The sequence below is a fragment of the Carettochelys insculpta genome, chromosome 3 (assembly GCF_033958435.1).
Source record: "Carettochelys insculpta isolate YL-2023 chromosome 3, ASM3395843v1, whole genome shotgun sequence".
Classification (NCBI taxonomy): domain Eukaryota; kingdom Metazoa; phylum Chordata; order Testudines; family Carettochelyidae; genus Carettochelys; species Carettochelys insculpta.
In genome coordinates this window covers 28,404,622-28,429,096 of record NC_134139.1, presented here as the reverse complement: position 1 = coordinate 28,429,096, position 24,475 = coordinate 28,404,622, and the positions used below count along the sequence as shown (strand labels likewise).

At 44.2% G+C, this 24,475-nt stretch overlaps 1 long non-coding RNA gene across 2 annotated transcripts in view; it reads right to left on the bottom strand.

Moving 5' to 3' along the window:
* Positions 1-24,475, bottom strand: part of LOC142010231 (uncharacterized) — a 263,641-nt gene that overhangs the window by 3,300 nt on the left and 235,866 nt on the right. For both annotated transcript variants that reach the window (XR_012644737.1, XR_012644736.1), the window contains one exon: positions 19,179-19,380. This is a non-coding gene — a long non-coding RNA (uncharacterized LOC142010231). The remainder of the gene's footprint in view (positions 1-19,178; positions 19,381-24,475) is intronic.

The following is a 24,475-nucleotide window of genomic DNA, read 5'->3' as shown; positions in this document are numbered from 1 at the left end:
TCCACTCTGAATTACAGCATACCAAAATGAGATCTGTTATGACAGTTCAGAAGTGGGTGGTGATAGGTCTATGGAAGCATGCAGTGCCAGACAGCTACAGGTCACAAGGCAATCCAGCCAGAGTGGGTAAACCTATAGTGAGGGCTACTGTGACCCAGGTAGTCAATGCAATAGTATCCTTCTGCCATGAAGAACGGTGACTCTGGAAAATGTGCAGGACATAGTGGGTTGTTTTCCCATGATGGGATTCCCTAACTGTGACAGGGCAATAGATGGAACACTCATCCCAAGTTTGGTACCAGACCACCTCGCTACAGAGTACTTAAACCACAAACGGGGAATTCCTCATGGTGTTGCAGGTATTTGTGGATCACAAAGCATATTTCACAGACATCAACACGTGCATCTTTAGGAACTCTGGTCTGACCAGAAAGCTGCAGAAAGCTGCAGTAGAAGAACTATCTTCTCAGACAAGAAAATCACCATTGGACATGTAGAGATGTCATTAGTGATTTTGGGAGACCCAGCTTACCCCTTGCTCCCTTGGCTCTTCATGAAGCGATACACAGGCAGCCTGGATGCACTAAGGAGCAGTTCACGTAAAGGCTGAGCAAGTGCGGAACGGTAGTAAAATGTGCATATGGTAGTTTAAAGGGTAGGTTCAGGAGCTAGTTTACTGCAGTGAAAGCAACATTCCCCTTGTGGCAGCCTGGTGTGTGCTCCATAATTTATATGAGAATTAGGGAGAAAACTTCATGCCAAGCTGGAGGGCCAAGGCAGATCACTTGGCCAGTAATTATGAGCAGCCAGCCAGCAGGGCAATAAGGAAAACATGGCAAGTGGCAGTTATGGAGGCTTTAAAAACAGCTTTATGAATAACCAGACAGCAACATGGAAGTCATGTCCGTTTCTGTTAAAGAGGTGCCCCCTTTATGATACATGCTGGCCTGTAAACCCTGTAAAACTCCCATGCCTCCTGCCCCATTTTTGTTCAACACAATAAATATACTGTCATTAACAAGTTATGTGTTTTTATAGCTACGCCTACACGTGAAGCCTACATCAAAGTAGCTTATTTCGATGTAGCAACATCGAAATAGTCTATTTCGACGAATAACGTCTACATGTCCTCCAGGGCTGGCAACGTCGACGTTCAACTTCGACATTGGGCAGCACCACATTGAAATAGGCGCTGCGAGGGAACGTCTACACGCCAAAGTAGCACACATCGAAATAAGGGTGCCAGGAACAGCTGCAGAAAGGGTCACAGGGCGGACTCAACAGCAAGCCGCTCCCTTAAAGGGCCCCTCCCAGACACACTTGCACTAAACAACACAAGATCCACAGAGCCAACAACTGGTTGCAGACCCTGTGCATGCAGCATGGATCCCCAGCTGCAGCAGCAGTAGCCAGAAGCCCTGGGCTAAGGGCTGCTGCCCACGGTGACCATAGAGCCCCGCAGGGGCTGGAGAGAGAGCGCCTCTCAACCCCTCAGCTGATGGCCACCATGGCGGACCCCACTATTTCGATGTTGCGGGACGCGGATCGTCTACACGTGCCCTACTTCGACATTCAACTTCGAAGTAGGGCGCTATTCCCATCCCCTCATGGGGTTAGCGGCTTCGACGTCTTGCCGCCTAACATCGATGTTAACATAGAAATAACGCCCAACACATGCAGCCGTGACGGGCGCTATTTCGAAGTTAGTGCCACTACTTCGAAGTAGCGTGCACGTGTAGACACGGCTTATATGAGGAACAAAATGAAGCAGACAGTAAAGAAGTTCATGGCAGGAGCTTTGGAGCAGGGTGAAACTTTATCTCTTTTTGCAGTCTTGTTATGATCTACATTGTGAGCTCTGTGGGGCAGGGATGGTCTGTATTCCTCTCATTTTTCAGTGCATAGCATCATGGGACCTTGATCTGGATTCCTATGCACTCACTACCCAAATACAATAGTATTAATGTTTCCTACAGCCTGGACACTGATGTGATGGTTTTAGCAGAAAAGCATAGATAAAACAGACAGATAGCTAGACTATCTTTTAGTCATTACGGGTCTTTGCAAACAGACAGAGGTCAGAGGAATTTGCAAACTATCATTTTGACTAGATTGGAATTAGATCCCCATTAAATCAATGTATATTGGAGTCTCGTGTTCCTGTTTCACAATCTTCCCTCTTTTATGCCACAATTTTCACTTTTACAGTGATCTTGTTTTATTTATTCCTGAATCTAATTTGTCTTACCTACTGATCTTCTTAAGTTATTCCCTGGTGAGAAATACAAAACAGTTCATGCTCAACCTTTTCTGGACTTCTCATTTTCATAATGAGGAGTAGATTTCAGAAACTATAGAGGTCAGATTAAATATGCATCCAGAAGTTCTCATATGCTCCCAAAGCTAATTTAAGTTCTCTATTTAAAATTTAAATTTAATTCCCTCTTTTCAGCTAGACCACTCCTTCCAGGGCCCAGCTCCATCCTATTTGGCCTTCTTTCATGTTTGGGAACTAGTTTTAACAGGCTACAGTTTCCATCCAGCACCAAAAGACTTATTTCAGAGGTATCAAGCTGCCTTTTTTCATTCCCTCTAGCTTCCAATATGTACAAGAAGACAGGCAGGCAGATGCCCTACTATCTATACATTACTTCTGAACACTAAAGCTAGTCATTCTTGCCATAAATCATAGGAGAAAATAGTAATTGATCCACCACAAGATCCTCAGGACTGATCAGACACAACATCCTTGAATTTTTCATATACCTAGCTCTTGATGCATTTGAAATACCATGCTACTGCAAATTGGTGGAAACACTTAGAACACAACATTATTGTATCAGCCAGAATCATAAACCAGCTTCTTTAGTCTGTACTAGAGATTGGTGATGTTTTTATCTGTATAGAAAATGTGATGGATAATTCATTGTCCAGGACAACATTTGCGGATTTGGGTCATTTTCAGTGACTAGTTTCAGCTGAATAACTGAAGGAAATATTTTGATTTCTCATTTCAAAATGACGTTTCCTTTTGAAATTTGTTGATTTTGAGGATACTTCATATCTTAGATCTTTCTGTGTGATGAAGAGAGTGGGTTTGACACTTGGGAGATCAATTTGACCATGGCAATAAGAGCAGCCTTCTTCAGTGATGGGCCAGTCATATATCATTCTATTCAGTGAAAAGATGAGCACTTTTGTTCACATCCCATACCAAAAGATAGATCATGTACTGACTGCAGCTGTCCATCAGGTGTACATTGTTGTTCCATTCATAACTCCACTTTATCAACAAATCCCTGTATCAACTAATGTCACAGTAACATATGATAAAACTAAACTTTAAACATTGTTGCCATCATCACAGTTTTCACCACAATATGGCCATGTATAAATAGTCACAGGAATTGCTAATCATTTTACAATATGTATTGTAAATCAAGCAGTATAAGAACTGAATGCATTTTATGATGTTGTACAGAATACAGAGCTACCTTATATTCATAGCACAAAGAGGAAAAGACTGCAGCTATATTATATACAGTACATACACAAGCAAAAAGAATCTGAAAGTATCTAGCACAAAAGGAAACATATCACTTTAAACTAACTTTACTCTGATATATACAAATGGTGTGGAGCTTTTTAAGAGTTAATGAATCTAAACACACAAAAAATCAAATAAAGTACAGATGAGTGCTGCACACTTCAATGAAACCTAACAGTTGGTGTTCTATCGCACAGTTAGATGTTCTATAAAATTGTCCTCACATGAATAAATATGCTCAGTAGCTGTCTCTCACACAGAGAAAGTACTATCTTGGGAATTGGCCAATTAACAGCTGTGGGAAGCCACAAAATCGTAAAATGAAAATAGACATACATATGGATTTGGGATCTTTTCTGAATCCTATTTCCTGTGTTATCTATGGAAATGTTCAGTGGTGCTCCACATGGATATATATATATATTTTTTTTTCTGGTAATGTTGCTCTTTCTAGAATATGCTGCAGATTACAAGATCATCCCAAGGGGAGGGCAGGACCGGGGACAATCTAGTCTTCGTGTCATGACGTAAACATTGAGACATTTTAGTATTGTTTTATGCTGAAACAATCTCACTGTGTTTGGATTTACTTCGGCAGATCTGACCATCATTCTTTCAAGAGAGTTTGTATTACACTCAACCCCTTTCTAATACACATATTGTGGCTGAATATATGGTGCAGCGGTAGGTCTAAAAAACTATCTGCTTCTAGCAGGTAACCTGGCCCCTACAGGAATTGCAAACATTAAGGGGGCCTTTAATCCCCATTAACACAGAACTCTGGGAAATTGTGATTCTAATGGAAGATTGCTTGCTCCTGCACTGCAATCTGACAAAATTAAATTGCAAAGGCCTTAATATCTCAGCCAGGGCACTTTGAGCCTACCTGAAAGTTTTCTATAAACCGCTATTATCTTCAATAAAAAGAGTCATCTATTTCTTCCTTTTGCTTGTCCAAAACTGCATTGCATCAGAGTTAAAGCAGAAATTCAGAAGATGGGCTATGTCCGAGAAAGTGAGACCCATGTGGTGAAAAATGAAGATACAGAAAGATTGTTAGGGATGTCCATGGCTATTACAGTTAGAGAAAAGAACGGTTTCCTGGAATGCTCCGGTTTTTTCGTTTCTTTTTTTTTTGTGTGTGTTTGTTTGTTTTCCTTTTTAAGAACTGGTCTGCAGAAAGAGAAGACTTACTTCTCAAGGGGAATTGTTATAAAACCAGTAAAGAAATTTCTTCTGATATTCCCACTAATAGAGAATGGTTAAATCTTCAGAAGTTGATGGTCTTATTTTAGCAATACAGTATGCGCAATATACAGCAAATATACAGATTTACCACATCGTATACTCTGAGGATGATTGGCCCATGGTCAACAATGGGAGTTTTAGCATTAACTATAGTACACTCAGGATTTCAGAAGTTTAGTTACAGATAGCATAATGACAAGTATCAGAGAGGTCACCGTGTTAGTCTGTATCTTTCAGAACAACAAGAAGTCCTGTGGCACCTTATAGACTAACAGATATTTTGGAGCATAAGCTTTCGTGGGCAACGACCCGGGTCTTTGAAAAAATTAAATTGCAAAGGCCCGGGTCTTTGCCCATGAAAGCTTACGCTCCAAAATATCTGTTAGTCTATAAGGTGCCACAGGACTTTTTGTTGCTCTTGAAGATAATATAGTGCTATCCTCCTCTCATGACAATAAACCCTGTTTTTCACTGAAAATATAAAACCATTCTGCAAGGAAAATATTCCTAAAACACCAATTTTTCAGGAAAATCAAATTTCCCTGGGTGCTGTTCCATACAAAATGTGCTCAAGTATACTTAAATTGCAAATAACTCCACAGAACAAGACAGAAGGAAAGTAAGATATCCATGGCTCTTAACAATGTCTTTCCCTTCCTGGTAGAAGGCTGTAACTAAATACAATATTGCAACTGTCTCTGCAGCAGGGAGTGGGGGACTTCAGGTCATTTAAAGAAAAGAGGCATGCAATTCATAAATTCAGCACAGCAGAAAAGTCTCAAGTGCATACAGAGTCTTCCCAAAGATAATATGGCTTTTGCAAAAGCACATTTAATGGAAGACTTAAAGCCAGAATATACTCTGGACATGTATGGAATAATCTGATTAGCTTACATCAGTGTCCATTAATATGAAGAATAAAATGATACAACTAAAATCTAGTCCATACTAGAAATACTTACTACTTACACAGTGTTTGTGATTGTCAAAAGCTCTCAGTGGTGGCTTGCCTACTTCCGTTGTAGAAATGGTAAAATGGCACCAAATTCAGTGGGACTAACTGTGAGAGCTTTTGAAAATGCCACCTATTTGGAATCTAAGCTTTGAGAAAGTTCCTGTGTCCCAGTCCCATGACCAGCCTACATGACCATGCTGTGTCTCTAGGAAGCATCTAAGACAGCAATTGCATGAGAACAAAATTTTGGAGGGACAATGTAATATGTATATGCGTTTGTTGAGTAATGGTATCTTGGATCATGCCTCTTAGAGTATGCAACTGTGGCTGCTGAGCTGTTCGATAAAGCATTGGTTCCCAATCTAAAATGCTTCTATCATCTGGAGTTGCCTACACATGCATGTGTTTCCCAGTTAGAAGCATGGTACAGCTGGAGGATGGGAATGTGATATTATTAAAAGAGCTTCTGTGAATAAGGCATTGAACTGGAATTAAAAAGTGTATTTTTCCTATGTTTTCAATAGGTGCCTAAACAGCAGAACTGCCACAATTATAATGCCATAAAATCAAATTTCTGTTAAAACAGCTGTCTTAAGTGTAGTGTTTATAACTTCAATAGGCAACTTTTAGGAGAAGGTGAATTTGAAGAAAGATCTTCAAGTACAAATGACATAGCGGAATGTGTTAATCTTAACAGCATGCCAACATTTACTTGCTAAATGGCATACAGGATCCATCAAAAGAAATTGGATGGGACTGCTCTGTCAGTAGCAATAAGCTGTATTTCGAATTGTTCACTGAGAGTATTGCTTTAGGTTTTTAATATTTGCAACTTGAGATGTGGCCCAGGGAACCTAAATAGATTAGAATAAACATTAAAATCAAATATCTCATGTAAAAATTCAGAGACAAATCTGAAATTTATTTTCTGCAAATGTTAGTTCATACTAAATCGTAAGCACAATAGAATTTAAGGCAAGTAACATTACTTTATGTAATAATTTGCCCTAGAAGTACAACTGAAAAGAGTGTACTACACTGGTAAATATATGTGAAGTGTATGAACCTTTGCAAAATAGTCAATAGCTAGCTATGTAAACGTTGAACATATTATTGCTTCTGATGGCTGTGAGATCTCTGCAGAATTAGATGAAATGAGATAGCAGTTAAGCAACCCATGCATGTTCACTTGTAATTTTGGGTTTTGAAATGCCTGATCCATGGAAATCTGTCCACAGCTTGAGCAGTCAGTTTTACCTGTGACTTCAGCAGGTACTAAATCAGAACAAAATGGAGACAAAAACTCCAAATACACAATACTGGAAATCATAATAATGAATATATACCCACATCAATCCCTCCTTAAAAAAACAAAAATAGATCCTTTCTCTCCAAAATGGTCTCGTATGGGAAGCTCTACCTAGCAGATAACTGTCTAGGGACTATAAACCCCAAAACTGCAATTTGTATAATGGGCAAGCAGCTTCAGAACAGGCCAGCTTTCCCAAGAAACTTGGAAAAAAGGAATATAGGGATACATTGGAACAAAAACATAGAGAACTGAATGGATCCAGGAACATGTCGGTGTTGGAAGTCCCCAAAATACAGCTCTTGGTTGATTAACTTATGAAGAAAAATGTGGCATTTATTTTTGAAGCAAGATGTAAGAAAACCTTCTACAAAATGAAAGTGTGTATAAAAAGCTTAGAAGATTGAATAATAAGTAAACAAAGAAAAAGAACCTGCAGGCACTATATTGACTTTTCTTTCTGACATCAGAGATTGAGCCAGAATAGTAAAAGCAGCGTGTTCAGGCAGAAATATTGCATTTGAGATGAATAAGATTTAAGTTTTGGTTTTGTTCCCCCTTCTTGATCCGGTTACCAGTCCTAGAGAGTAACAGCTCTCTAGCCTTTAAAAAACCTTTCATTTATAAAGTATTTTTATATCTACCTAAACTGTGGGCATAGGAGCTTCCCCCAAATCTCAGGAAACTGGCAGCATAGGGTAGGTAGAAGAGCTAGAGAGTACAGGCATGTGCACTGCCAGGTTAATCGGGTACCCTCAACCACACTTTAGAACCCATTGCTTGGTCTGTACCTTCTCCAAGCTAGTTTGGTTAATCCTTTGGACTTTTTAGTAGATACAGGTGATAAATCTAAAAACCTTATGTAAGTAGAATAGACAGTTTGGTTGCAACAATCTAACCTTTAATTTGTGAAGACGCCAAGTTTAAGGATGCCTGCACAATCGTAATTCTGTCCCCTTGTGCATATGCACTATGATATAGCCATTATATGCTGCTTTGTTCTCCAGGATCCCTACCTCAGTCAGGGCAGGTCTACACTACCCTGAAGATCAACCCACTCACGGTCAATCTTCCAGGGTTCAATTTTGCATGTCTAATATGGACATGTGAAATCAACCTCTCAGAGGTCGCAGTCGACCCCTGCACTCCTCGTGAGATGTGAGGGTAAGAGAGGTTGATGGGAGAAACTCTCCCATTGACCTTCCCCAGTACAGACAGCCAAGTCAGCCAAGCACAGATATGTCAATTTTAGCTGTCCAATTGCCATAGCTAGAATTGTTTATCAGCAGTCGACTTTCTTGGCCTAATGTAGACATAACCTCAGTGTATGAGCGAGGATACATAAGGGCATGGAACTAAGATTGCAAGAGCAATTGTAAATCTGGACCTTTCTGAGTTGTAAGTGCTTGATTTTGTAGCCTACATAACATTCTCTTTTAACACATTTTAATGCTAATGAAATATACAGTAAGACAGTGAGCAATGTAAGATTAATTATTTCTATCATTATTTATTTCCTAGCTCTTAAGTGCCTTTGTTTCACAAATGATGCAATAGTTAGGTTTATTGTCATCACCCAACAGCCTTCCTTGTCTTTTTTAATTACTTGTGTGTACAATGAATGTGGAGGACTATATACCATTTGAATAAGAAACAGGAGCAATCACTGCAGTATGTATTCTGTCAAAGTTGGGCAAACCTAAAATGAAGGCAGAAGTGACTTAACTTTTTGGTGGTGAGGAGGAGGACTTGAACAGCATCACTAGAAGAATGAAGGATAGCTTCACCTGCAAGATCATGGTCATAAACTGTAAGGTGTCTAGGTGAATAGATTTTTTTCATTAAAATGTTTAGGCTATGTCTACACATGCACGCGACATTGAAATAGTCTATTTCGACGAATAACGTCTACATGTCCTCCAGGGCTGGCAACGTCGACGTTCAACTTCGACGTTGGGCATCACCACATTGAAATAGGCGCTGCGAGGGAACGCCTACACGCCAAAGTAGCACACATCGAAATAAGGGTGCCAGGAACAGCTGCAGAAAGGGTCACAGGGCGGACTCAACAGCAAGTCGCTCCCTTAAAGGGCCCCTCCCAGACACAGTTGCACTAAACAACACAAGATCCACAGAGCCGACAACTGGTTGCAGACCCTGTGCATGCAGCATGGATCCCCAGCTGCAGCAGCAGTATCCAGAAGCCCTGGGCTAAGGGCTGCTGCCCACGGTGACCATAAAGCCCCACAGGGGCTGGAGAGAGAGCGTCTCTCAACCCCTCAGCTGATGGCCTCCATGGCGGACCCCGCTATTTCGATGTTGCGGGACGCGTTTCGTCTACACGTGCCCTACTTCGACGTTCAACTTCGAAGTAGGGCACTATTCCCATCCCATCATGGGGTTAACGACTTCGACGTCTCGCCGCCTAACGTCGATTTCAACTTCGAAATAGCGCCCAATACGTGTAGCCGTGATGGGCGCTATTTCGAAGTTGGCGCCGCTACTTCGAAGTAGCGTGCACATGTAGACGCGGCCTTAAAAGGTAAATGTTAGCCATATTTTAAATGTAAATATTTTAAATCTAAATAAAGGGTATTGCACATCCCTTGTCCTTTTTTCTGCCTTTATACACTTCTTCTTCCTCTCGTCTTTCTTGGTCACTCTCAGTGGCTATAGTCCCTCAGACTAAGTGTTTAAATTGCTTAATATTTCTTAAAGTTTTAACAAGATCAACCTTATTTTTCTGCCCCCAGTACATTTCCTTTTCTAATTCAGCCCATCACTAGTGTCTTACTTTTCTGTTCAGTGTTTCCTCTAGTATTTATTATTAATTTTACATTTTCAACTCAGCATAGGAGACAGTAGGTTAGAAAATTAATGCAGTTCCTGCTCTTTCAATCACTTTCTTCTTCCTCTCTCACTATGTCAGGGGTGTGCAACCAAAATAGCAAGAAGAGCCATTTTTTCAAAGTTACAAAGTCAATACTTCAAGAGCTGCAGTGCATATGAATAGGAGACAGTCCTTAATAAATAATGTCAAACTCTACTTTCTGTCACACCTATAGTAAGAACAGTGAGCACACAATGATTTCTACCAAATAGAAAGGTAAGTTACTCCCATCTCCAGGCTTCACGCACCAAACTTACCCACTACCCCAAGCTTTACCTGCATCCCCCAAACCCATCCCCACAACCCCAGGTTTAACCCCTTCAGCTCCAAATCACCACCCACCCCACATTTAACCCCTCCATCCCCAAACTGCCCACCCAACTCCAGGATTTACCTGCCTCATCCAACAAATTCCATGTACTGCCGTTACTCCCTGCTGCGGCCTCCTCCTCAGTGCAGCTGTGCAGCAATGGCAAGAGAGGCTTGGCTGCCCCTCCCCCAGCTCTCCTGCAGGCTAACCTCCCCGACATGGAGCATAAGGGTGGCTCCCTGCCCTGCCTGTTCCCTAACCGCCCCCCATGCTGCAGTTGACTGCTCAGTGACTCCAGAGGCTGCCTCTGCTTAAAAAACAAACAAACAAACAAACAAAAAAAGCTTGAATTCCTTTTTAATGGACGGCATTGTTTAAGTGGTAGCAGCCTCCAGAACGACAAGAGGAGCCAGCAGCTGCAGTGCTCACAGTCGTAAGCAACTCCTGAAAGACCCTCATGCAGCTGCAAGTTGCTGATCCCTGCACTATGTCATAAACAACTAGACCCCGTAAGGAGCAGCTTAGCTGCCAATTCAGCCACTCTGACCAACGTTCCATCCATACCCTACCCACTTCTCACTCACCCGCATAGTGAGGACTGGCTGCCTCTCAGCAGCTTTCTCCCCAGCCATCCAGTGCTGGCACGTTTGCAAAAATTTTGGTCATGTCCGGAATGCCCAGAGCCTGTATCCCTCCCTGCCACCTGCCTCATGCTCTGAGAGGGAGTTTGGATGTGGGAGGGAAGTGGACACTGGTAGGAAGTTTGAGTGCTGGGTGCAGGTTCTGGACTGTAGCAGGGAACTCGAGGACAGGGCAGGCTCTGGGTGGGAGTTTGGGGGCTGGGGTGAAGGAGAGGTGCAGGCTCTGGGAGGGAGTTTGGATCAAAGTGGGGGTCTGGGACAGTGTTTTCAGTAAGCTGTGCAATTGTGCAGCCACGCAGGAGACATTCCAGCACCACCCAGCTGATTAGTGGAGTGCCCACAGTTTTTTGTTTCTACTTGTGATGCCCATTCACACATGCATTGGTGAACATAAAAATTGTTCTGCATATGGATGGACAAGATTAGAGGGAACATTAGTCTGGGGTGCAGGTTCTGGGAGGCAGTTTGGAGGCGGGAGAGGGAATTTGGAGGCAAGATGGGGAGGGGAGGGCAGAATCTGCAGGGAATGGAATGGAGTGTTCTCAGGGGCAGTGGATGGAAGTGCCATGCTTACCTGGGATGCAATGGCTCCATGAGAGATGACAGTCTCTGATCAATGTTGCCCACACCACAAGTCTAAGCACTTGAATGGATCAGGTTTTAATAAAAATATCTCTTTTGTGGACTTTAATGTCACTAGTGTCAGATCTCTGTCTGGGTCAACAACATGATAAAGCTTATAGAACCTTTTTTTAAGACTGTGATACTCCATGAAGTTAAGTCATCATGATCATGACCACAACAGAGATACAAACTTTCCTGACACATTCATGCACCCTATTATAAATTACAAACTCTACTAACTTGGTGAAACTAGGATCAGGCCTCTTGGGGCCTGTCTACACTGGAAATGATTGTGTGTCAAACCAGGGTGTGAATCAACTGCATACTATCTTGCTGCACAGTAACTAGCTATGTGGAACCAACTGGAGTGCAATTTCTACACGGGGTGCATCTACACTAGCCGGCTACTTCGAAGTAGCAGGCACAAAGTCGAAATAGCACGCGTCACATCTACTTGCGGCGTGTGCTATTTCAACGTTGAAATCGACGTTAGGCAGCGAGACGTCGACATCGCTATTCCCATCCGAAGATGGGAATAGCACCCTCCTTCAACATTCAACGTCAAACTAGGGCGTGTGTAGACGATCCGTGTCCCGCTACTTCGAAATAGCAGGGTCCTCCATGGCGGCCATCAGCTGAGAGGTTGAGAGACGTTCTGTCCAGCCCCTGCGGGCTCTATGGTCACCTCGTGCAGCAGCCCTTAGCCCAGGGCTTCTGGCTGCTGCTGCGTCTGCTGCTGCTGCAGCTGCAGCTGCAGCTGGGGGTCCATGCTGCATGCACAGGGTCTGCAACTAGTTGTCGGCTCTGTGGATCTCATGCTGTGCAGGCCGTGTGTGTGGGGGGGCCCTTTAAGGGAGCAGCTTGGAGCTTTGCTGGCCCCTTATTTTGACAGGGAGCACTTGTGTGTGTGGACGCTCCGCATTTCGTTCCGGGGCGGCTCCTTTCCACGTTCTCCGTCGCTACTTCGACATTGAACGTTGACAACACCAGCCCTGGAGGATGTGTAGACAATGCGTGTCAAAATAGCCTATTTCGATGTCCTTACGTCGAAATAGGCTACTTCGAAGTAGTGTGCTAGTGTAGACGTAGCCACAGTGAATTACTTAGCAGCAAGCTGATGCAGTACAGATTTCCCACCTCAACAACACCTCTTAACTGCCAAAATTTGCTCTCATAGATTAAAAACTGTAGTAAAACAACTTGCTATACTTACATAGCACTATGCATTTTTTATTAAGAAAATGTTTAAGTTTCTGAATTAGCATATCACATCCTAGTGTGCTGGCAATTTGCTAGCGTTTTCAGGATTTCCTCCAGGCAACCTTGAGAATGTTAACAGTATAATATTGTTGAATGAGGCTTTTTAGTTTTGATTGTTCAGGCTTGAACTAGAATTAAATAAAGTATCAGAATATTGTTTGGAGCTGGAGGCCTATAAAAGTGCTTAAGGAAGAAGAGAGAATTCTTTATCATGCATAAAGTCTTCTGCAACTTGCCAAAAACAGTTATTTCATTTATAACCAAAGCTTTTACAGCAAGGAAAAACATGCTATTGTATTGTGCATAAGGCTTCTGTACTTTTAGAGACATTTATGTTTCTTTCCTGGTATCTCCCTAAAAAAAATGGCTCAAACAGTTTTAGTATTGTATTACATTACTATGCAATGGGAGAACTTAAGCAGAAATCTGACCAAATTTGCTTGTCTTCACTTTTGTTGTTGCTTTTTTAAAATCCCCAAACATCCTTCCTCTGTTGCCTAAGAGCAATGAGGAAATATGTAAAGACCAAGTGAAAATGAGTGGCAAGCTTGAAACCAAGTTGTTGAAGAGGCTGCTTGGATACATCATCATTAAACAAATTAAAAAAATCAGAATCACTCTTGTTAGCAGAGGAATGGGGAATTTGCCAGAATAAAATGGTAGTAATTAACAACACCAATTCACAGGTGAACAGCTCTGGGCTGGTTGCAGTTTGCAGAGATTAAAGGCCATGATCTCTGGAACTAGAAGTATGAATCAACTGCCTGAGCTACAGAATCAGGCTTATTTGCTTGGAGACAGTATAGACTCATTAAGCTCTTTGTATATTTTCTCTATCTCTTATGCATCTCTGCTCCAACAGAAAGATACTGACTTCCACCTTTGCCCATTGACTGCTGTGGTCTTATATTTTTTCTGTCTCATTTTAGTAGCTTTCAAGTCTGTATCTTCATTATTACTTCTTGCCCTAGGGGTTCCAGTCAACACTAGTCTTATTATGCTGTGTGGGTCCTTGCTCTCTGTAGCGAAATTGAAATAAGCTATTTCGATGAATAGCGTCTACACATCCTCCAGGGCTGGTGCCGTCGACGTTCAACGTCAACGTTGGACAGCACTACATCAAAGTAGGTGCTGCAGGGGAGCGTCTACACACCAAAGAGACCCAAGTCGAAATAAGGGTGCCAGGAACAGCTGCAGACAGGGTCACAGGGTGGACTAGCACTTCCGGGGAAACAGCTAGCCGCTCCCTTAAAGGGCCCCTCCCAGACACATTCAGCCTGCACAGCACGCGGTCTGCAGAGCCACAGGCACGCACACCCCGTGTAAGCAGCATGGACCCCCAGCAGCAGCAGCAGCAGCAGCAGCAGCAGCAGCAGCAGCCAGATGCCCACACACCCGCCCCTGGAGGAGCAGTGGTTGCCCTGCTCAGTGCCATGTAGGAGGCAGCTGACCATCTTTTATTTGAGGAAGATGAGCTGTCCTCGGGAGATGAGGAAGCAGCCCCAGACCTTGCTGCCCTCCCAGCCCCTCCCCCCCCGCCACATACGCCACCGGCTGTGGAGATACCCCACGAGCACAGACTGGTGGGAGCGGCTGGTACTCGGTGAGTGGGACAATGACCGCTGGCACCGGAACTTCCGAATGAGCTAGCAGACATTCCTGGAGCTCTGCCAGTGGCTCACCCCTGCCTTACGGCACCAGGATACCGCCATGCAACGTGCCCTCACCATAGAGAAATGGGTCGGCGTCGCTGTCTGGAAGCTGGGCACTCCAGACAGCTACTGATCCGTAAGGCAGCAGTTCGGCGTGGGCAAGACCACTGTCAGGGCTGTCCTCACAGAGGTAAGAGGACCCAGGGGAATGGGGGAGCCCAGGAGGCAGCCCAGGAGAGAGTCTGGGGGGAGAAGCCTGGGCGGGGAGCCCGGGGGGGAAGCCCTGAGGGGGAGCCCTGGGGTGTAGGGGGGAGCCCGGGGGGGAAGGCCAGACACACCCTGCACACCTCTCACTGGTGCTCTCTCATGTCCTTCCCCTGCAGGTCATCCGCGCAATCAATGCCCTGCTCCTCCACAGGCTCATGCGGCTTGGGGACCCGGATGCTGCCATTGCGGGGTTTGCCAGCCTGGGCTTCCCAAATTGCTTTGGGGCTCTGGATGGGACCCATATCCCCATTCGTGCCCCGGAGCACAGCGAAGGACACTTCCTTAATAGGAAGGGATACCATTCCATGGTCCTCCAGGCCTTGGTGGACAGCCGGGGCTGCCTCTTGGACATTTATGTTGGATGGCCTGGCAGCACCCACGACGCCCGCATGTTCAGAAATTCAGGCCTGCGCCGCTGGCTGGAGGCGGGGACCTACATCCCCCAGTGGGAGATCCCTGTGGGGGACACCACCATGCCCCTCTGCATCGTCGCAGACACAATGTACCCCCTCCAGCCCTGGCTCACGCACCCGTACACGGACCATGCCACAGCCAGCCAGGAGCGGTTCAATACGCACTTGAACCATGCGCGCCAGGTGGTCAAGCACATTTTCGGCCACCTCAAAGGGCACTGGAGGTGTCTCCTCACCCTCCTGGATGCAGGCCTCCTCAACATCCCCCAGGTTGTGGGCGCATGCAGCTCACTCCACAACCTGGTGGAGAGCAAGGGAGAGGCCTTCTTCCAGGGCTGGGCTGTGGAGGCTGGCAGGGTTGACGTCCAGCCACCCACTGCCCCCAGTCGCCAGGTCGACCCTGAGGGGATCCAGGTCCAGGAGGCCCTACGGGCCCATTTTGACCAGGCTGCAGGGTGAATGCTGGCAGGGCCAGCTGCGGGTGAGCCACCCGCTGTACCCCCCCATCCTCCACAACACTCCCTGCCCCCACACCCATACCACAGAGAACCCGAGAGCACGCACCTCCTCCACACCTCTGTACAATAAAGAAATGGATTTTTTTTTAAACAAAACCCTGTAACCTCTTGTATTATTAATAGAAAACAGAAGAAGAAGGAGGGAACTATGTACATGGGGGGGCAGGTACAAAACAGGGATAGAACAAAAACTATTTACACAAACATAGGGGGATTGAGGAGGGGGCCTTGGGGGGCAACTTCCTCTGCCACGCACCCCTATTGTCCTGCGCCTGGTGTTGGGGGGGCGCGACCCACGTCTTGGCCGGGGGCCCAGTCGAGGCTGCGTGGGGGCCGGGAGAACCTGCAGATATGGCCGGGCGGTGTCCGGAGGCCCATGGTCCCCCTCAGTGGCAGGCCCCAGGATGGCCAATGGTGGAGGGAGGGCAGGCGGAGCGGGAGGTGGAGCGGCGGGTGGAGTGGCAGGGGGGACCAAGTGCCACGCGATGTCCTGGAACATGCTCATGAAGGCCCCCCAAGCCTCCTGGCGCCAGGCCAGTGCTCTCTCCTTGAGGTGGAGCCACTGCTCCTCCACCTGCAGGCACAGCTCGGACACCTCCAGCTGACGCCGGAGGGTCACGAGCAGCTGGGGGTCCGTGGACGCCTGCAGATGGCCCCACTGCTGTCAGGCTCGTCCTGGGCCTGGTCCGTGCTCCACCGAGGGGCTGGCCTGGTGGGATGGCCCTGGTGGGATCTCCAGGACCACAGATGGCGCGCCGGTGCTCTCCGGGCCCTCCGATGGTGCAGCTGTGGAACACAGGGGGGAAGAAGAGTGGAGACAGCCATTAGTGTGGGCCCTGACCCGTGGCCCTTGTCCCCCCACCACTCTGCTGCTGGTTCCCCATCCCCGTCCCCCGAAGATGCTGATGATGATGATGATGGGTGTCCAACCCCCCCCAGGGACCCTAGGTTCCACTCCCCGCATCCCAGGGATGGGGCATGGCACTGTACTGCTGGGGGGCAGGGGTTGATGGACTCTTCTGAGGGACATGCCACTGCTGTCCTCAAGGTCATGGTCATCTGGGTGTGTAGAGGGCCCTGGTCATGTCTCTTGTCCCCACCCCTTAACCCCGGGGGTGTGCACCACAGGGTACATACCTGACGCTCCGCTCCCATGGTCGGGGAACACCCATCAGGCGGATGCCCTGCTGGAGCTGAGGGAGGGGAGGGCGATCTGGAGCCCCCCATCGCTGGAGGCCCCCTCCTCCTCCTCCTCCTCCTCCTCCTCTGGTGTCCCAGGGGTGGGCTCCTGGGGGGGCCCCTGGGGTGCAGGTCCCAGATCTCGGCCTTCCCCGCTGCCTCTTCCCCCACTGGCTGGCAGGCTGGGAGCCCTGGGTCCCCTTGGGGGGGTGCCCTGTGGGCGCTTGGGGGGCTGGCTGGCTGCCATGGGGTGCAGGGTGCTGGGTTGAGGCTGCAGAGGGACGTGCAGGCTGGGCACATGGCAGTGCTGCTGCCAGCATGAGCTCTCAGCTTCCTGCACAGGAAATAAGGGGGCGGGGAGTTTTAAGGGGGTGCTGCATGAAGCGACCATAGAGCTCAGGGGCTGGGCACAGCGTCTCTCAACCCCTCAGCTGATGGCCGCCATGGAGGACCCCGCTATTTTGATGTTGTGGGACACGGATAGTCTACAAGTACCCTACTTCGACGTTCAACGTCAAAGTAGGGCATTATTCCCATCTCCTCATGAGGATAGCAACTTCGACATCTCGCCACCTTACATCAATTTCAACTTCGAAATAGTGCTCGCCGCGTGTAGACGTGGCAGGCGCTATTTCGAAGTTGGCACGGCTACTTCGAAATAGCTGGCTAGTGTAGGCGCGGCTTGTATGTCCTATCCATATCCATTTTTGTTCTTTAATTTCATGTCTTTGTGGTTTCTGTTTCATTCTCCTTCCGAGTTTTTCATTTGTACCTTTTTTCTAGCCATCTGACGCAGGATTTGTCTAAAGCAGATGTTTATAAAAACTTGGAGTTTGGACAGTAACTTTACCATGGTGTTAAACATTTAATTTTTAATTTCAATGGCAAGATTTTCTTTTCTCCGGGTTATCTTTCATGTCTTCACCTTTTGTATTTATATTGCTGCCAAGAAATGTGAAATATCACATCTTGCGTCATTACCAGAAAGTGTTATTGGTGTTTCTTGTAGATGGATTATCAAGGCTTTACTTCTCAGTGTTGTCTATCTGCCCCAGTAATTATGCATAGACATGTAGATTATTTGTTTTGACTTGCAGGTCTCAGTGGTTATGGAACAGTGAGTTGATGTCATCTGTACAATTTCCTCTAACTTCTACGTAAAAGGCTATTTTATGGGGGTTTTTTTAGTTATCCAATTCACAGCCAGTTAAAATATTATGGATGACATAACACATCTGTGTCTGATGTGTGCCGTAACTTCAGATGGCTGTCAGTTTGCTGCTATATATCATGTCATATTTTCATAGACTGAAAAGTGTTCAGAACTTGAGGAATTCCATAGTGCTGTAGCAACTTCCCTAGAATAGTTTTATCCACTGTATCAAAGACTTTTTGGAAATCAGTAAAATTCAAAGAGAAGACTGTCATTTGAGGGACAGTTGATGATCTGTAAAGTTTCTATTTGATCTATACTTGATTTCTCCTTTCGGAACCTTTTGTTCTTATTAAAGCCTTGTACCTACAGTTCTCTTTATTCTATCTAGAATACATATAACCACTAAAGGTGGACAAAAATCCACACTCAGTAGACAGTTACTCTAACACACCTTGTTTATCATTAAAATCTTCCACGTCAGCAATTGGATTCATTTGTCTAATTACCTTCCAAGTCCATAGGTATTCCTTTTCTCAGTTTCTTTTTGTCCTTTGTTTTTCACTCTCTCTCTCTCGAATTTAATGACTAACTAAAGGATTGAGGAACATTGGCAATACTACCTCCTCTATGAAAGAAGGGTGATTGAAACACAAGATGTGTCATGACCCAGTTCCTGTGGGAGTTCATACTACCCAGATAGTGTGAGAATTATAATGGCTTCTGTTTATGCTGAGGCAAAAGCCACCCCTTATCTTCAAGTCCTTCTGTAAGAATGTGTTTGGTTTGAATTATCAAATCATTAAGACACCAGTTTTTGTAATCAATCCAAGATTATGCATCTAGAACTAATCAGAATACAAATACAGAAAGCCAGAAGTTAAGATAGCTCTAACTCACCTTTCTGGGGATAAAAGTTGCAGTGGTCACTGCTCCAAAACTGATCATCGTTCACAGGGTTGTTACGCAGTGCATACAAACAAAATCTGGGGGTAGTTACACTCCTAGCATCATCCAGTCACCATCAGATGTCTCCATCAGAGTCTACAGCTTAGGCCACATACGTCCCATTTGTTAGCCTAATTTACACTAAACACCACCCCAGGGTTATCCTGATGTATATTGTATTAACTGCCACTATTGGATTAAAGGAACAAGGGGAACTAGCTTTCAAACACTCACACACATACCCTACTTCACTAATACACTTACACAGGTGACCTCACCCAGATGAAGAGTTGCGTAGGGACAGCAGAGTAAGCCAAGGTATAGAGGGTCCAGTGTGTCTGGCTACAGTCATGAATGTGGGGCAGAGAACTGATTGTATGACCTCCTTGTCAGCTTGCTCTCTTTCTTGTCCATGTAGTAATCAGGAGAAGGCAGGCAGCACCATCTATCCCAGAGATACTGACTCCTGCAGAGAGGAGATGTCAAGAAACAGAAAAAAGAAGAACACCTAAAGCTTTGCAGTCATTTTTATATGCTTCAGTCCAGTCTCACTGCCCTAGGATGTTGTAAAGCCATGAGTCATCACCACCGGCTCAGGACTCTTTAAGAACATAAGTCATCAGCTAACAGCAGATGGGACTTTGATATTCTCTTGATGCGGTCTTCCTCTCTTTCTTGGGTGGATTGTTTTGCAGGGCTCAGCTCCTATTATTCTCTGGCCATCAGGGTGCTGCTGGGACCTGGTAGTCCAGACAGGCCAGCTTCAGGGAATGATTCCATTGCGCACACACATTCACATTTTCCTCACTCACACAAAGGAAAGCTTACTTTATGGAGATACACAACTTATAGAGCTGGAAGTGACTTTGGGAGGTCAATGAGTCCAGTCCTCTGCTTTGGCAGGACGAAGCACCATCCATTTGAAAAAAAAAAAAAAAGCTATGCTGCTCCTCAACAGTCAAACTCACACACTGGGGTTTAGCAGGCCAGTTTGCAAACCACTGAACTCTCTCTCTCCCTGGTACAAAAAGCAATTTATTTTACAGAGAGGAACAATCAAGATTTCTTACAGCCATAACACTTAATATAGGCCTAGCAACTGGTACAAAATAAACTTACAGAAAGCTACAGGACTTATACGTGCATTGTATTGGACTGAGCTGAAGGTTTATATAACACCTTTGTGCCCTAAATACTTTAGATTTCCACCTTACAGAAAGATTGCAACAGTTTGGGCCAATTTATCAGTTACTAACCATTTATTTCATTTTACCTAGTAGTTTGAAATGCTTTATGCATTGCTCAGTCATATGTTAAAGTCACAATTTGCTTAACATTTCTGGCATGCCTGTGGGACAATATTATGTTTTCCATTACCATCTTTATTTATCTTAAGAGTTTGGTTACAGTTTCACAACTTGTTGCTCAAGCAGCTTAGTTCCTCACTTTTACCTAACACAGCCTTATATAACTTAAAAACAGATTATGAAAATGTATATCACCATTCCACCAGGGGTGTTTCTCACATTTGTTCAATATGCAAATAAGCCCAAAGTTAAACATACCTTTAATACCCTTAACACAACTAGAGGGAACGCTGGGAGTTCTATGACTACATGGCCATACCTCCCTTGTTTCCCAGTCATCTTCAGTCCAAGGAATGGAATTTACAAATTAACTTAAGTATCAGACAGGTAGCCATGTTAGTCTGTATCTTCGAGAACAACAAGAAGTCTTGTGGCACATTATAGACTAACAGATATTTTGGAGCATAAGCTTTTGTGGGCAAAGACCCACTTCGTCAGATACATGAGATTCCACTCATGCATCTGATGAAGCAGGTCTTTGCCCACAAAAGCTTAAGCTCCGAAATATCTGTTAGTCTATAAGGTGCCACAGGACTTGTTATCAAATTAACCTAAGTGATTTAACAGCATAAGATATGTACTCCTAAATCACTTGGCTGCCAGGGAAAATCATACAGCGCATTCCTACACAAGGGATTCTAGCTGTTTATGCATGTAATCAGCTAAGGGAAAAGACCACATGACTTCATGAAATTCAATAGGCACATTAGATACAGCTAGTTAAACTGAGGATGTGGGGAGAGTGGATATTTTGATGAAAGATAACTTACAGCAGTTTGCTCCTTTGCACAGTCCAAAAATGGATTCTTCCAAAGGTTACCCCTCAAAGTGAAATGTATTCAAGTTGTGAGGAGAATTACATGGAGTCTGGGGGTAAAGGAAACCCCATGCTGCACTCTCCCACTCAGATTGTGTTAATAAAAAATGAAATTTGCTGTTTCCTGAAATATTCTTCCCTTGTTAGTCTGACAGCCTTGTTCACAGTTTATATGTAAACTGAAGCACATCCACAAGCCTGTGTTTAGGGTGCACCTGTCTACCTCGGCAAGGCTGTCTGGTCTTGACACATGTGGTATCACCATACAGGAAAAATTCATAATTTTACATATTAAGTGCCTCCATATATTTCACCATGATCATATCAAGCAGGAAGTTATTACCTTCCAAATGATCCCGCAAGGTATATTTTATATAAAAATTCTTTACATGATGGTTTAGGGTGAGAATACAAGTGTGGGGAGGGGAGTGTCATAGTAATATGGCTTCTCTGTTCCTACTGACTATTGCACTGTTTATATATTCAAGACGCACATCAGACCTTTTGCATAGAGAGTCACAGAGTAAGTTCAAATTCAGCCTATTATCCACTATGACTCACTAATCTTTTTACTGACAGGCACTGCCTCACATGGTAGTGTCCCCTATTCTGTAAGGCTACTTCTACACAAGAGAGTTTTGTCCACAAAACTCATGGAGACACACTAAAAATACGTTCAGTTGACAAAACTTGGCACTTTTGTCAACAGCCTTCTGCCTCTCCCCCATGAGGCAGAAAGCGTTTCTTGACAGAATCTGACAACAAAAAAGCCATGTGGATGCTCCCAGAGGCCCTCTGTCAACAGATGGAGCTTCTGTGGCTGCAGCTACATGAGCAGCTTCTGTTGACAAAACTCGCCACATGCCTACACTGTAAAAGCTCTCTGTCAAGCGTTTGTCAACAAAACTCAGATGTTCAGTCAGCAACATTATCTCTGTTCTCGATAAGGTATAATGCCTCTGTCGACAGTGTGCCCATGTACACACTTCCCCCAGCAGCCCTGTCTGGAGGCCCCAGTCAGTGGCTTGCTCTTTCAATTTGCTATTGTGTGTAGATGCCATCTATCGACTGAGGTACTGCCGAGGTTTCCCAGGGTCACCAGGCAGCCCTGTCTGCTGTGCTTCTGGTTGGCCATTCTGTCAAGATAGTGGCTGGGCAGTCTGGCCTGATGGAGCGATCTGCCTTCATGTGTGGTCGCGATCTGTTGACAGACGTTTTGTCAGAAGATACCTTCTGACAGTAACTTCTGTTGACAGATGGCTGTAGTCCAATCATAGCCTCAGTGTGGCCAGCATCCTCTGTTCCTAGATTTATGATTTTGTCTGGGGTGAAAAGCACTGTTTGTTTGTGGCTATATTATCAAGGGATCCAGATCATCTGCATCTAAGACTGTCCTCCTTATTGATCACTCCTCCAACCTGTGCCTCTTCTGCAAAATTTACCAGTAAAGATTTTAACAGATTTTCTTCCAAGCTATTGACCAAAACTATTAAATAGGATAGAGCTGAACTGTCTGGTACCCCCACTAGAAACACATCTTCTATTTACAATAACATTCTGAAACCTATCCATTAGCCAGGTTTTAATTCATGTAATGCATGCCATGTTGATTGTGTCATTGTAAATTCTTAATTAAAATGTCAAATGCCTTACAGAAGCTACTACAACAACAGTATTACCTTTATCAACAAAGTTTGTAAAAAAAAGTTAGATTTTGTCCAATTATTTTCCATGAACCCACATTTTGTGCAAAATTGATTTCACGGTGTCTCAGCTAAACTTCTTGAAATCTTTGTAAACATCTTTCTAGCATCACATAATTGTAGTTCTGGGGAATTAAAAATGTCTAATCCATATGTAAACATCCAGTAACATCACATTTTTGCATTGCAGTTCATTGTTGTAGAGTATGATAGGTAATTGACTGGCTGGATTAACAATGATTTGCATAAATAAAAATTGTATGCCATGTTGTGCACGTCTTATTAAAATTAAAATTTCTGACTCTGTTTTTCTTTGATCTAAAGTGTCTGTAGATAAATGCTGTTCATTTGAAAAAAAAAAAGGTGCATTAACAAGGCCTCTCTCACTGCTTGGATGCTTTGAATATTATTAAAGAGGTGAGGCAAATAGGACCAAAATGCAAAAGTGGTTAAGAGGTATGGGGGAAATTACAGATGCAGTTATTTATTTAAAGAGAGCGGTAATATTACCGTGCAGAGGAAACATAATCTACTGTATTTCAGGGCAGAGAAAAACAGAGAATAGAACACAGAATTTTGGAAAATGATCCCTATCTGCAAAGAGTAGACCAAGCATATCATGAAAATAAGGACCATATTATCAAGCACTGACTATGTGAGTAATTATCAAGGAAAATGAGCAGCAGCTGCGACTCTGCCTTTTTGGTGATGTTTATGCTATAGGGTTAAGGTTTGCATAGAACCATCAGTTTCATCACCTATATCATGGGAGGAAAGAATTAATGATTTAGCACTGAAAAAATGGTAATCAAGATAGCTGCAGTGCATGGGCTCGAGATATGGATGCGTGTGATTGGCTGAGCAGAAACATTTACAACAGTTTTTTGAGATAGACTGAATCATTTAATCTTAGCTGGGTTGTCCCTCCCAGATATATAGTAGCCTCTGAAATGGATAAGACTTGGACACTTCAGGATTTAATTTGACTCATTCAGAAGTCTAACTAAAGCTCATTAGATTCCACAAAACTATGTGAAATCTTCTATTACCTGTTTCCCTGCTCCATGTTTCCCTCCATGGTTTCTAACCTGTGATCACCAATGCCCAACAATCTGAAATTTGAATCATTGGGTTCATCTCAGATACAGCAGATTAACGGAAGATCTTACAGAGCTTGTAATGAAAACATTGCAATGTACAATGAAACAAGTGAATGTTTATTCACGTTTTACCACTGTCAATACTATTATGTGGTTTCAATGCTTTGATCATATTGGTAAACTTTGATTTTGCCCACTATTCTATGTATTTCAACTGTATAGCTGAATGTTGGCCTCTAAGATTTGCAGTAGCAAAACCTATAAACATTTTCCTGGTTTGTGTGCTTTATGATTTCTCTATTTAATATACTGTTTGTTGCCCTGAGACTCCCTGAGACTTACAGTTTTGAATGTGGCTGCACATGAAACTTCAGCTTTCAGATAAATCTATGTGCTGCTGAACAGGGGATGAAATTGTTTTCCAGAATTTAATGTAGTATTTTAAATAGCACCAAATGCCACACAAATTCATGTTTAGTTCATGCATACCTGCTATAGTCTCCTTTAACAATCCAATAAGAACCATGTACTTTGGGGTTTTGTGGCATTTGAAGTACTTGGACTGCACTTCAAG